This window comes from Cyclopterus lumpus, chromosome 3 (assembly GCF_009769545.1).
Source record: "Cyclopterus lumpus isolate fCycLum1 chromosome 3, fCycLum1.pri, whole genome shotgun sequence".
Taxonomy (NCBI): domain Eukaryota; kingdom Metazoa; phylum Chordata; class Actinopteri; order Perciformes; family Cyclopteridae; genus Cyclopterus; species Cyclopterus lumpus.
The window spans coordinates 24873468-24883825 of record NC_046968.1 but is presented as its reverse complement, the minus strand read 5'-3'; positions in this window follow the sequence as shown (position 1 = coordinate 24883825).

Sequence of the window (10358 nt, the reverse complement as noted above, 5' to 3'; positions counted from 1 at the left end):
TATTGCATTACATATTGGGGGGCAGGCTGTTGAAACAACCATAAGACCACTGGAATCCCCATATAAACAAACTCTTAAAACATTGGACAAATAGCCATTCGATTTTCATCACTGTGGGATATTGCTGGAGACAAACGCATGGATTAATTTCAATTCAATTCAGTTTATTTTGTATAGCCCAATATCACAAATTACAAATTTGCCTCAGAGGGCTTTACAATCTGTACACATACGACATCCCTGTCCCAGGGACCTCACATCGGATCAGGAAAAACTCCCCAAAAATAACCTTTGACAGGGAAAAAAGGGAAGAAACCTTCAGGAGAGCAACAGAGGAGGATCCCTCTCCCCGGATGGACAGATGCAATAGATGTCATGTGTACAGAATGAACAGCATTTACAAAGTTACATAAACACATTACATGAATATGACAATGTATGAATGGAACTCCAATCCAAAAAATAGAAGGAGGTAGAGAGGAGGGGGGGCGGGGCGCATCAGCAGGGCCAACGCGGGAGGCCGGCTCACCAGGCATCAGACACCTCCAGGTCCAATGACCCTATGAGGACGTGAAGTCACAAAAGACTCCGGGGAGGAAGCAGAGTTAATAAGGTGCAATGGAGAGATGTAAATTCATCCATAAGGAGAGAGAGAAGAGGAGAGTAAGTGCTCAGTGTATCCTAAAACATCCCCCAGCAGCCTATAAGCCTATAGCAGCATATCAAGGGGCTGGACCAGGGCAAACCTGATTCAGCCCTAACTATAAGCACTATCAAACAGGAAAGTCTTAAGTCTATTCTTGAATGAGGTGACTGTGTCTGCCTCCCGGACTGAAAGTGGAAGCTGGTTCCATAAAAGAGGAGCTTGATAACTGAAGGCTCTGGCTCCCATCCTACTTTTTAGGACTCTAGGAACCACAAGTAGCCCCGCATTTAGTGGAGCGCAGCTCTCTAGTGGGGCAATATGGTACTACAAGCTCCTTAAGATATGATGGTGCATCACCAATCAAGGCTTTGTAGGTGAGGAGAAGAATTTTAAAATGTGATTCTTGATATCAAGTCCAACTGGTAGGAGGCCCTGGGGAAGATTATATCTCCCGGCTGCCTTGGAACGCCTCGGGATCCCCCAGAATGAGCTGGAAAGTGTTGCGGGTGAGAGGGAAGCCTGGGTCGGCCTGCTGAACCTGCTGCCACCGCGACCCGACCCCGGATAAGCGGGTGATAATGGATGGATGGATGGATTCTTGATTTTACAGGGAGCCAGTGCAGAGCAGCTAATACAGGAGTAATGTGATCTCTTTTCTTAGTTTTTGTGAGTACACGAGCTGCAGCATTCTGGATCAACTGGAGGGATTTAAGAGACTTATTAGAGGACTTTTGTACCAGAAAGAGCCTGGGTTTCCTGCACATCAATGCAAGAAGCCTATTACTTAAAATGAATGATGTGAAAGGTATGGGTTGAAAGCTCTAAGCCTGAGGTTTTGGTAGTAACAGAGACCTGGTTTAGAAACTCCACCCCCTACCCTGAGTCACACATTCCTGGTTATAATTTGTTTAGACAGGACAGGTCATCTAAGGGTGGAGGTGTGGCGATTTACACCAAAGAGCACCTCAAATGCACAATTGCCTTAGCCAAAATCAATTTCAAAGCAATTTGATTTACTCATCATTAATATTAAGCTTTCAAATAGTTTCACTTTATCAGTGGCCGGTTGGTATCGTCCTCCTGCAGCTCTGGCCTGCACCTTAACGGCCTTGAGTAGTAACCACAAAGATATGCTTAATATTTGTTTCATTTAATTATCATAAAATAAACTCAGATAACAGGGTGGACTGGATGTAACAGAGTGGAAATCATATCAGTGAACATACATTTCATTAATAAAAGCAATTCATTTCACATCATAAATGTAAAACATATAAATGTAACTTCCATTAAATAATTAATCGTGAACACACATATTTAGTTTAAAAAGAAAAACCGGCTGCTGCAGCTTGTTCACAAACTCTGGGGCAAATATGAAAGAACAACATTGAACTGAAGTCATTTTGGTGGAAAACATTGGCTGAACTTTCCAACTGTTTGTAAGCCACCAAGAAAACAATAACAACAACTTGAACAGCTGTTACAATACTAGTGAATCAAAGAGAGAACGTTCGGTCACAAAAAGGAAAATATTCACGTATAAAATAAATACACAATAAGAGCTTTCCTTATAGTTAAAAACTGTATTTTGCCCCCAAAAAAGGAAACAAAATTAACATGTTTAAATATTGCTCACGCTATTATTATTAATACCTGTAACCTAATATTTTAATAACAGATACGAGGAGACCCGGGTTGTGTAATAACACGTAATCTCAATCTAATGACAGCTGTTACTCTACTGTAATTTATCTCAAGTCTTTTATTTTCTTAGTATTTTTGAGTCATCATCTCAGAGTAAAACTAGACATCCACCTCATCATTTGACCATTTAAGGCATTTTGTGTTAAATTGTCATTGTTGGCAGATAAATTATTGAGTCGTGGTCACAACTAACTTAGTCCAAAGCACAAGAGCGGAGAACAGCCGTATGACATGTAACAATATGCATAAAGATTATACAAGTTAACTTAAAATAAGTGGTAAGTATTGTATAGTCTATCTATAAACTACGGGGCAAATTGCATCACATTAGAAATAAAAATAAATGGACCGAATTCAATAATTAAGAAATAATAAATAAAATAATTGACAGACTTTACCTGCAAACATCAAAAAATAAAGTAATTGTGTCTCCCCATCCGACTTCCTCTCTAAACGAGATGTTTTTAATTTTGTAAGATTTTAAATATTATATAGGTGGAGGCTTCAAATAAGCCCAGTTGGCTTTTTGTCTCTTCCTGCACTGTGATATTCATTTATCTCTTTTGTGTTTTTTATTGTTGGAATTGTACAAAATAAATAATAGTTAAAAAAAATCTCTTTGACTTTAACAACCTTTAGTGGTGTTTGTTTATTTGTACCGGACGGTTCCTCTAGCTGCTGCAGACCGGGACGGCGGCCATTGAACACCTTTCATAGTGCCGAGGTGACCCCGGTGTCACCAGGTGTACCGACCCCGTTAATGACACACGGAAATGAGGGTTCCACCGCACCCACGAGCTGCATCCTCCAGCTGAAGAAAAGACTCTTTTAAAAACATTTAAAAAAGGGCAACAGAGAAACGTAGATATGCGTGTAAACTGTTATACAGTTTTCCAGACTAATCTCTAACGGTCTATAACTGGACACATACACATGAACGACACAATCATAAACTCGTGCAGAAACGATATGACAGCAGGGATAAACAACATGATCCACATGATGGAGGATATTTAAACCTGTAACTGCTGCTGAAAACCAGAAAGAAAAGTTCTAGATAACAACAAGTCAAAAAACAACATTATTTTGGACATTATATGAAATTATATTTTAATAATATATGAAGTTACACCACTGTACTGTTGTTAATTGAAAGTCAGCTCAAATTCAATGATTATATTCATAATTTCAAAATAGTATTACCTTTTTTAACATATTATTATATGTATAAGGATCTCATGAATATAATAAATATAATAATAAATATTATTATTATTATAATAATTATCACTATATGTATATATATATGTATATATACACAGTATATATATACACATACATACACATATATACACATATATACAGTATATGTGTGTATATATATATATATATATATATATATATATATATATATACATATATATACAGTATATGTGTATGTATATATATATACAGTATATGTATATATATCTTTTTGCACTATTATTATTTAGACTAGCAACAACAACAACAACAACAATAGCAATAATTATTTAATGACAAACCAGTCCTAAACCCATGCTGTTTCACGGTGCCGGACAGCAGGGGGCGTCATGCAACTGTTAACACGGGTTTGTAGTCCGCCATTAAATTAGAGAAGGAGTAATGTGACGCCAAGAGAAGACCCCGTGACACGCTACAGGAAGCAGAGCGGACCAATAACAATAGCGGGTCGCCATTACTGAACATGTAGACACAAACAGCTGTAAAACACACCTCTTTCTGTTCACCATCGCCCGGGAGCCACTCAGGGTCATCTTCCTCATCGCCGGGTGAGCCTCTCTAATCTTCAGTGTACTCTCACGTGTGTACACAACACTAAACACCAGGTAGGATAACTGCAAAGTCGCTTTTGTTTAGACAGCTAGACAGCTAGCTAGCTAGCTAGCTTAGCAGTTGTTGTTTTTTTCGTAATTGGACTCACGTGGACACGTGACTCACGTTGGAGTCACGTGTCCACGTGAGTCCAATCGATAATGTCACGAATTCGATAACTCGTGACGTCACAGTCCAAGACACGTCACTCACGTTCGAGTGACGTGTCATTGGACTGTGACGTCACGAGTTATCGAATCAAAGGCACAGTTCTCTCTCCATGTGTGTATATACAGCTGGCCATCTGCACAGCCTTTTGTTTCTTCAAAAGTGCTAATTAGTTATTTTGCACACCATTTTATTTCTTCAAGTCGTCTTCAAAAGTGGTCAATAGTTTTTATTGCACAGTTTTTTACACGGAAACGTTGTTTTCAAAAAGACTTTAAAAGCTATTGTTTGAATTTTTATTGATCTTCAAATGGGTATCCTGTGGTCCCAGAGAGCAGACTCTAATTTGCCTGACATCAGCTTTGACAGCGTTAGGTTTGAGCTCACATTTGAAAGCTTTGGTCCGAGCCACAGAGACTTTGGGTCACAGATGAGTTTGCCCTCGATGCTCTTGAGTGCAAAGACGCAAATTACAAGACCCAGCAGCGCACCCAGTAATTTGGGTTGTCAAGACGGTGGTGCCTCTAAACGGGAGAGCACTGGAGAGAGGCGAAAAGACTTTGGGTCACAGATGAGTCTGCCCTCGATACTCTTGAGTGCAAAGACGCATATTACAAGACCCAGCAGCGCACCCAGTAATTTGGGTTGTCAAGACGGTGGTGCCTCTAAACTGGAGAGCACTGGAGAGAGGCAAAAAGACTTTGGGTCACAGATGAGTCTGCCCGCCGTTTTGTTGAAGCCCAAGAAGGTGCTTAGAGGAAGCAGGAGTGTGCCAAGCGATTTGGCCTATGAGTTTCATCCCTCACCTCAGATCGTTGATGCACCTCAGATCGTTGATGCACCTCCACCACCAGCTCATAAATGGGATAAACTGAGCTGTCATCTTCTGGTGAATCAGCTGGTGTTGGGTCTTGTGAAAGGTTCACCAGTAAAAATGTCCCCGGAGGACATGGAAGCCTTGATCAGGACCTTGTCCCAGAAGCTCTGGGGGGAAATGCAAAATATTAACATTTCTGTCCAACCTAAATGTCACCACATCGACAAGATTGCTAGGGCTGTGCACAAGGACCTGTGCAAGTTGATTGGGAAGGCAGAGAGGGTGCAGAGGTTTCTGATGTGGGAGGAGTATTCATTTCACCCGGTTGCGATTGAGACCCTCAAGACACGCCTGGTGAAAGCAAAAAGCAGCGGCCTCAAAAGGTTCTTTAGAGCTGTGGTCAAGCCATTTACCTGCTGCTGCAGATCCGCCCGCTAGGACTAGTCCCTGGTCCTCAGGACAGGTCTCAAAGGACCACACAGGTATGTGGTCTCGCAGTAACAAGGTCAAGCACCTCTTTGCTGTGAGGGGCATGAAAGTACCCCGACATTGAAAACTTTTTAAGTTGAACAAGTTTAAGCGGATTTGAAGATTTTCACTATAGAATCCCATTCAAAATATTAATCCTAATTATCAGAAATAATTAAGGTAAAAGGAGCTTTAGACTCTGAAGGGACTTGAGGTCTCAAAGGACCACACAGGTATGTGGTCTAACATCAAGGTCAGGTACCTCAAATCCGCTTAAACTTGTTCAACTTAAAAAGTTTTCAATGTCGGGGTACTTTCACTTAAAAAGTTTTCAATGACATTGATATAATTAATCCTAATGACATCCTAATGACATTGAAAACTTTTTAAGTTGAACAAGTTTAAGCGGATTTGAAGATTTTCACTATAGAATCCCATTCAAAATATTAATCCTAATTATCAGAAATAATTAAGGTAAAAGGAGCTTTAGACTCCGAAGGGACTCGAGGTCTCAAAGGACCACACAGGTATGTGGTCTCGCAGTAACAAGGTCAAGCACCTCTTTGCTGTGAGGGGCATGAAAGTACCCCGACATTGAAAACTTTTTAAGTTGAACAAGTTTAAGCGGATTTGAAGATTTTCACTATAGAATCCCATTCAAAATATTAATCCTAATTATCAGAAATAATTAAGGTAAAAGGAGCTTTAGACTCCGAAGGGACTCGAGGTCTCAAAGGACCACACAGGTATGTGGTCTAACATCAAGGTCAGGTACCTCAAATCCGCTTAAACTTGTTCAACTTAAAAAGTTTTCAATGTCGGGGTACTTTCATGCCCCTCACAGCAAAGAGGTGCTTGACCTTGTTACTGCGAGACCACATACCTGTGTGGTCCTTTGAGACCTCGAGTCCCTTCGGAGTCTAAAGCTCCTTTTACCTTAATTATTTCTGATAATTAGGATTAATATTTTGAATGCGATTCTATAGTGAAAATCTTCAAATCCGCTTAAACTTGTTCAACTTAAAAAGTTTTCAATGACATTGATATAATTAATCCTAATGACATCCTAATGACATTGAAAACTTTTTAAGTTGAACAAGTTTAAGCGGATTTGAAGATTTTCACTATAGAATCCCATTCAAAATATTAATCCTAATTATCAGAAATAATTAAGGTAAAAGGAGCTTTAGACTCCGAAGGGACTCGAGGTCTCAAAGGACCACACAGGTATGTGGTCTCGCAGTAACAAGGTCAAGCACCTCTTTGCTGTGAGGGGCATGAAAGTACCCCGACATTGAAAACTTTTTAAGTTGAACAAGTTTAAGCGGATTTGAAGATGTTCACTATAGAATCCCATTCAAAATATTAATCCTAATTATCAGAAATAATTAAGGTAAAAGGAGCTTTAGACTCCGAAGGGACTCGAGGTCTCAAAGGACCACACAGGTATGTGGTCTAACATCAAGGTCAGGTACCTCTTTGCTGTGAGGGGCATGGTATATTTAGCTGAAAGTACGTCGACATTGTAAGCTTTTAAAGTTGAACAAGTTTAAGCGGATTTGAAGATTTATTTATTTTCATTTCATTAAAACATCTGACAGATTTTCACAGATGTTTTCTAAAAATGACCACTGTAAACCACCATGTCATAGAAAAATATAGTCACTATATATAGACATCAAACCCTTAACCCCCCCCCCCCAACCCATCTAAATAATCATAATTAATCGTGATGATTAAAATAAACAAGGCAAGGCAAGTTTATTTATAGAGCACAAGGCAATTCAAAGTGCTTTACAGTTACATAAAATTACAAAAAGGTAAATAAAATCATTCCATAAAAATAATAATATATTAATTATATTAAAAGCGAAGAGTGCATTTTAAAATACTTTCAGTTGTCAAATAGAACTGTCTTCAGCCTGGATTTAAACATTGTCAGAGTTGAGGCCTGTCTCACATCTTCTGGAATACTGTTCCAGATTTTAGCATAAAACTGAAACGCAGTCTCACCGTGTTTAGTCCTGACTCTGGACCAGCAGGAGACCACTCCCTGAGCTTCTCAGAGCCCGAGATGGTTCATATGGGGCGACTATGGGTCAGTGGTTAGCATGCCCGTCTTTCAATCAGGGGGTTGGCAGTTCAATCCCCGCCCTAGTCGATGTGTCCTTGAGCAAGACACTTAACCATTGCTCCCCGTAGCTGTGTCTATGGTGTATAGTATAACATGTAAAGTGTCTTTGAGTATCTTGAAAAGCGCTATATAAATTAAATGGATTATTATTATTATTATATGGCTCTAACATGTCACACGTGTACTTTGGTGCTAGACCGTGAAGAGATTTGTACACAAGCAGAGCTGGTTTAAAGTCTATTCGCTGAGCAACAGGAAGCCAGTGCAAAGACCTGAGCACTGGACTAGTATGGTTGTATTTCCTGGTTCTAGTCAGGACTCGAGCAGCAGCGTTCTGGATGTACTGCAGCTGTCTTACAGCTCGTTTAGAGAGCCCAGTGAGCAGGCCGTTACAGTAGTCCAACCTGCTGGAGACAAACGCATGGATTAGTCTCTCCAAGTCTGGTTTAGACACTATACCTTTTGATTTTGGCAATGCTTTTTAGATGGTAAAAAGCTGTTGATGTTATTGATTTAATGTGGCTGTTAAAGTTCATTTCTGAGTCCAATATTACCCCTAGATTTCTAACCAGATTTTTAGGTTTTAGAGAGAGAGTCTCAAGGTGACTGATAACACTTTCTCTTTGTTTTTGTGGGCCACAGACAATGATTTCAGTTTTGTCTGAGTTTAGCTGGAGAAAATTGTTTTGCATCCACACACTGATCTGTTCGATGCAGTGACAAAGTAAATCTACAGGCCCATATTCACCTGCCTTCAGTGACACCTGAGTGTCATCTGCATAGTTGTGGTAGGACATGTTATAGCTGCGTATTAGCTGGCCTAATGGGAGCATGTACAGATTGAATAAAAGGGGTCCTAGGATTGACCCTGTGGTGGGGCCTAAAACCTGATTGGAAAGTATCAAAAGCATTGTTAGACAGGAGAAAGTCAGTAATCAGTTATCAGGGTCCGAGCGACTCAAAGGTCCCTATTTATTTGTTTTATTTGTTTTACCTGTATTTTAGCTATTCTTATTTATTTATTTTTAGCTTTTAGGATGTTTTAATTATGTGAAGTGTCTGAGTATTATGAACGGCGCTATATAAATTGAATGCATTATTATTATTATTATTATTATTATTATTATTAAGCTGTTGGTATACAACCTTCTCTAGGACTTTGCCTAAGGATGGCAGGTTTGATATGGGCCGGTAGTTGTTCAGTACTGTGGCATCCAGACTGCTCTTCTTTAGAAAGAGGTATAATGACAGCAGTTTTTAAGGCCTTTGGAAATGTTCCAGTCTGGAGTGAGATGTTGACTAGGTGAGCGAGTTGTGGTAACAAACTGCTCAGCACAGACTTTAGAAATCTAGTGGGTAACTCATCAAGGCAGCACGTCGATGGACTCAGACTGCAGATGATCTCTTTGACTCTGTTGTCAGTGACAGGTATGAAATGAGTCAGCTCTAGGTGTCTAGCTGGCTGCATAGTAGATATTTGTGTTGTGGAATTTCTGGCATTTTTAATGCCTTGAACTTTGTCATTAAAGAATATTGCAAACTTATTACACTTAGATATAGAAGTGAGTTCTAAGGGCAGTGAAACAGGAGGGTTTGTTAATCTGTTTACTGTAGCAAACAGGACACGAGAGTTGTTACTGCAGTTTGTGATGATTTCAGAAAAATAACTCTCCCTTGTTCTACGCAAAGTCTGGTTGAACGCATATAACCTTTCTTTGTAAATCTCATAATGAACCTGGAGCTTTGACTTGCGCCATTTCCGTTCAGCTCTCCGGCAATCCCTTTTCTGGGAACACAAAAATGGTCAGATAAAGCAACATCAACGACATTCACATTTGAAATAATAACACCCTTGGTAATGAGCTCATCTAGAGTGGATGGGCTCAGACACATGCTGAGTTAGACCAAACATATCAAGGACAGCAGTGACTTCTTTCGCTTGCCTGTCATTGGCTACATCCACATCCACATTCAAGTCCCCTGTAATGACAAAACAGTCAAAATCAGTGCACACAACTGAAAGTAATTCAGTAAAATCATCAATAAAAAATTCTGTGGTGGTTTGTAAATAGTGATATAAAGTATGGAAGATTGTTTTATCTCCATTTTGAATCACACATACTCAAATGATGAAAAAACCCCAAATGACAATTTGTGGGTGAGTATATTGTCCCTCAATATGGCACAAACCCCCCCACCCCTCTGGTTTTGTCAAGTTTCAGACCCAAAATTGAAGTGAGGTGGACTAGACTCAATCAGGACTGCATTAGCTGTGTTTTTGTCGAGCCATGTCTCAGTTAAAAACATAAAATCAAGATTGTAAGAGGAAATAAAACTATTAATTAAAAAAGATTTGTTACTTAAAGATCTGACATTGAGTACTGCATGTTTGAGATTAGCTAAAGTTGAACTGGACGCTGTGTTCTTGCAGGGGATATGAATTAGATTTCTCTGATCAGACAGTCTGACTGTCCCTCTCTTATTTAATCTATGTGGTTGGACAGTAGTTATTGTTTTAGACACTCTCTCTCTGGACCTCCGGTTGATATGGGGTTTAGCAACGCAGA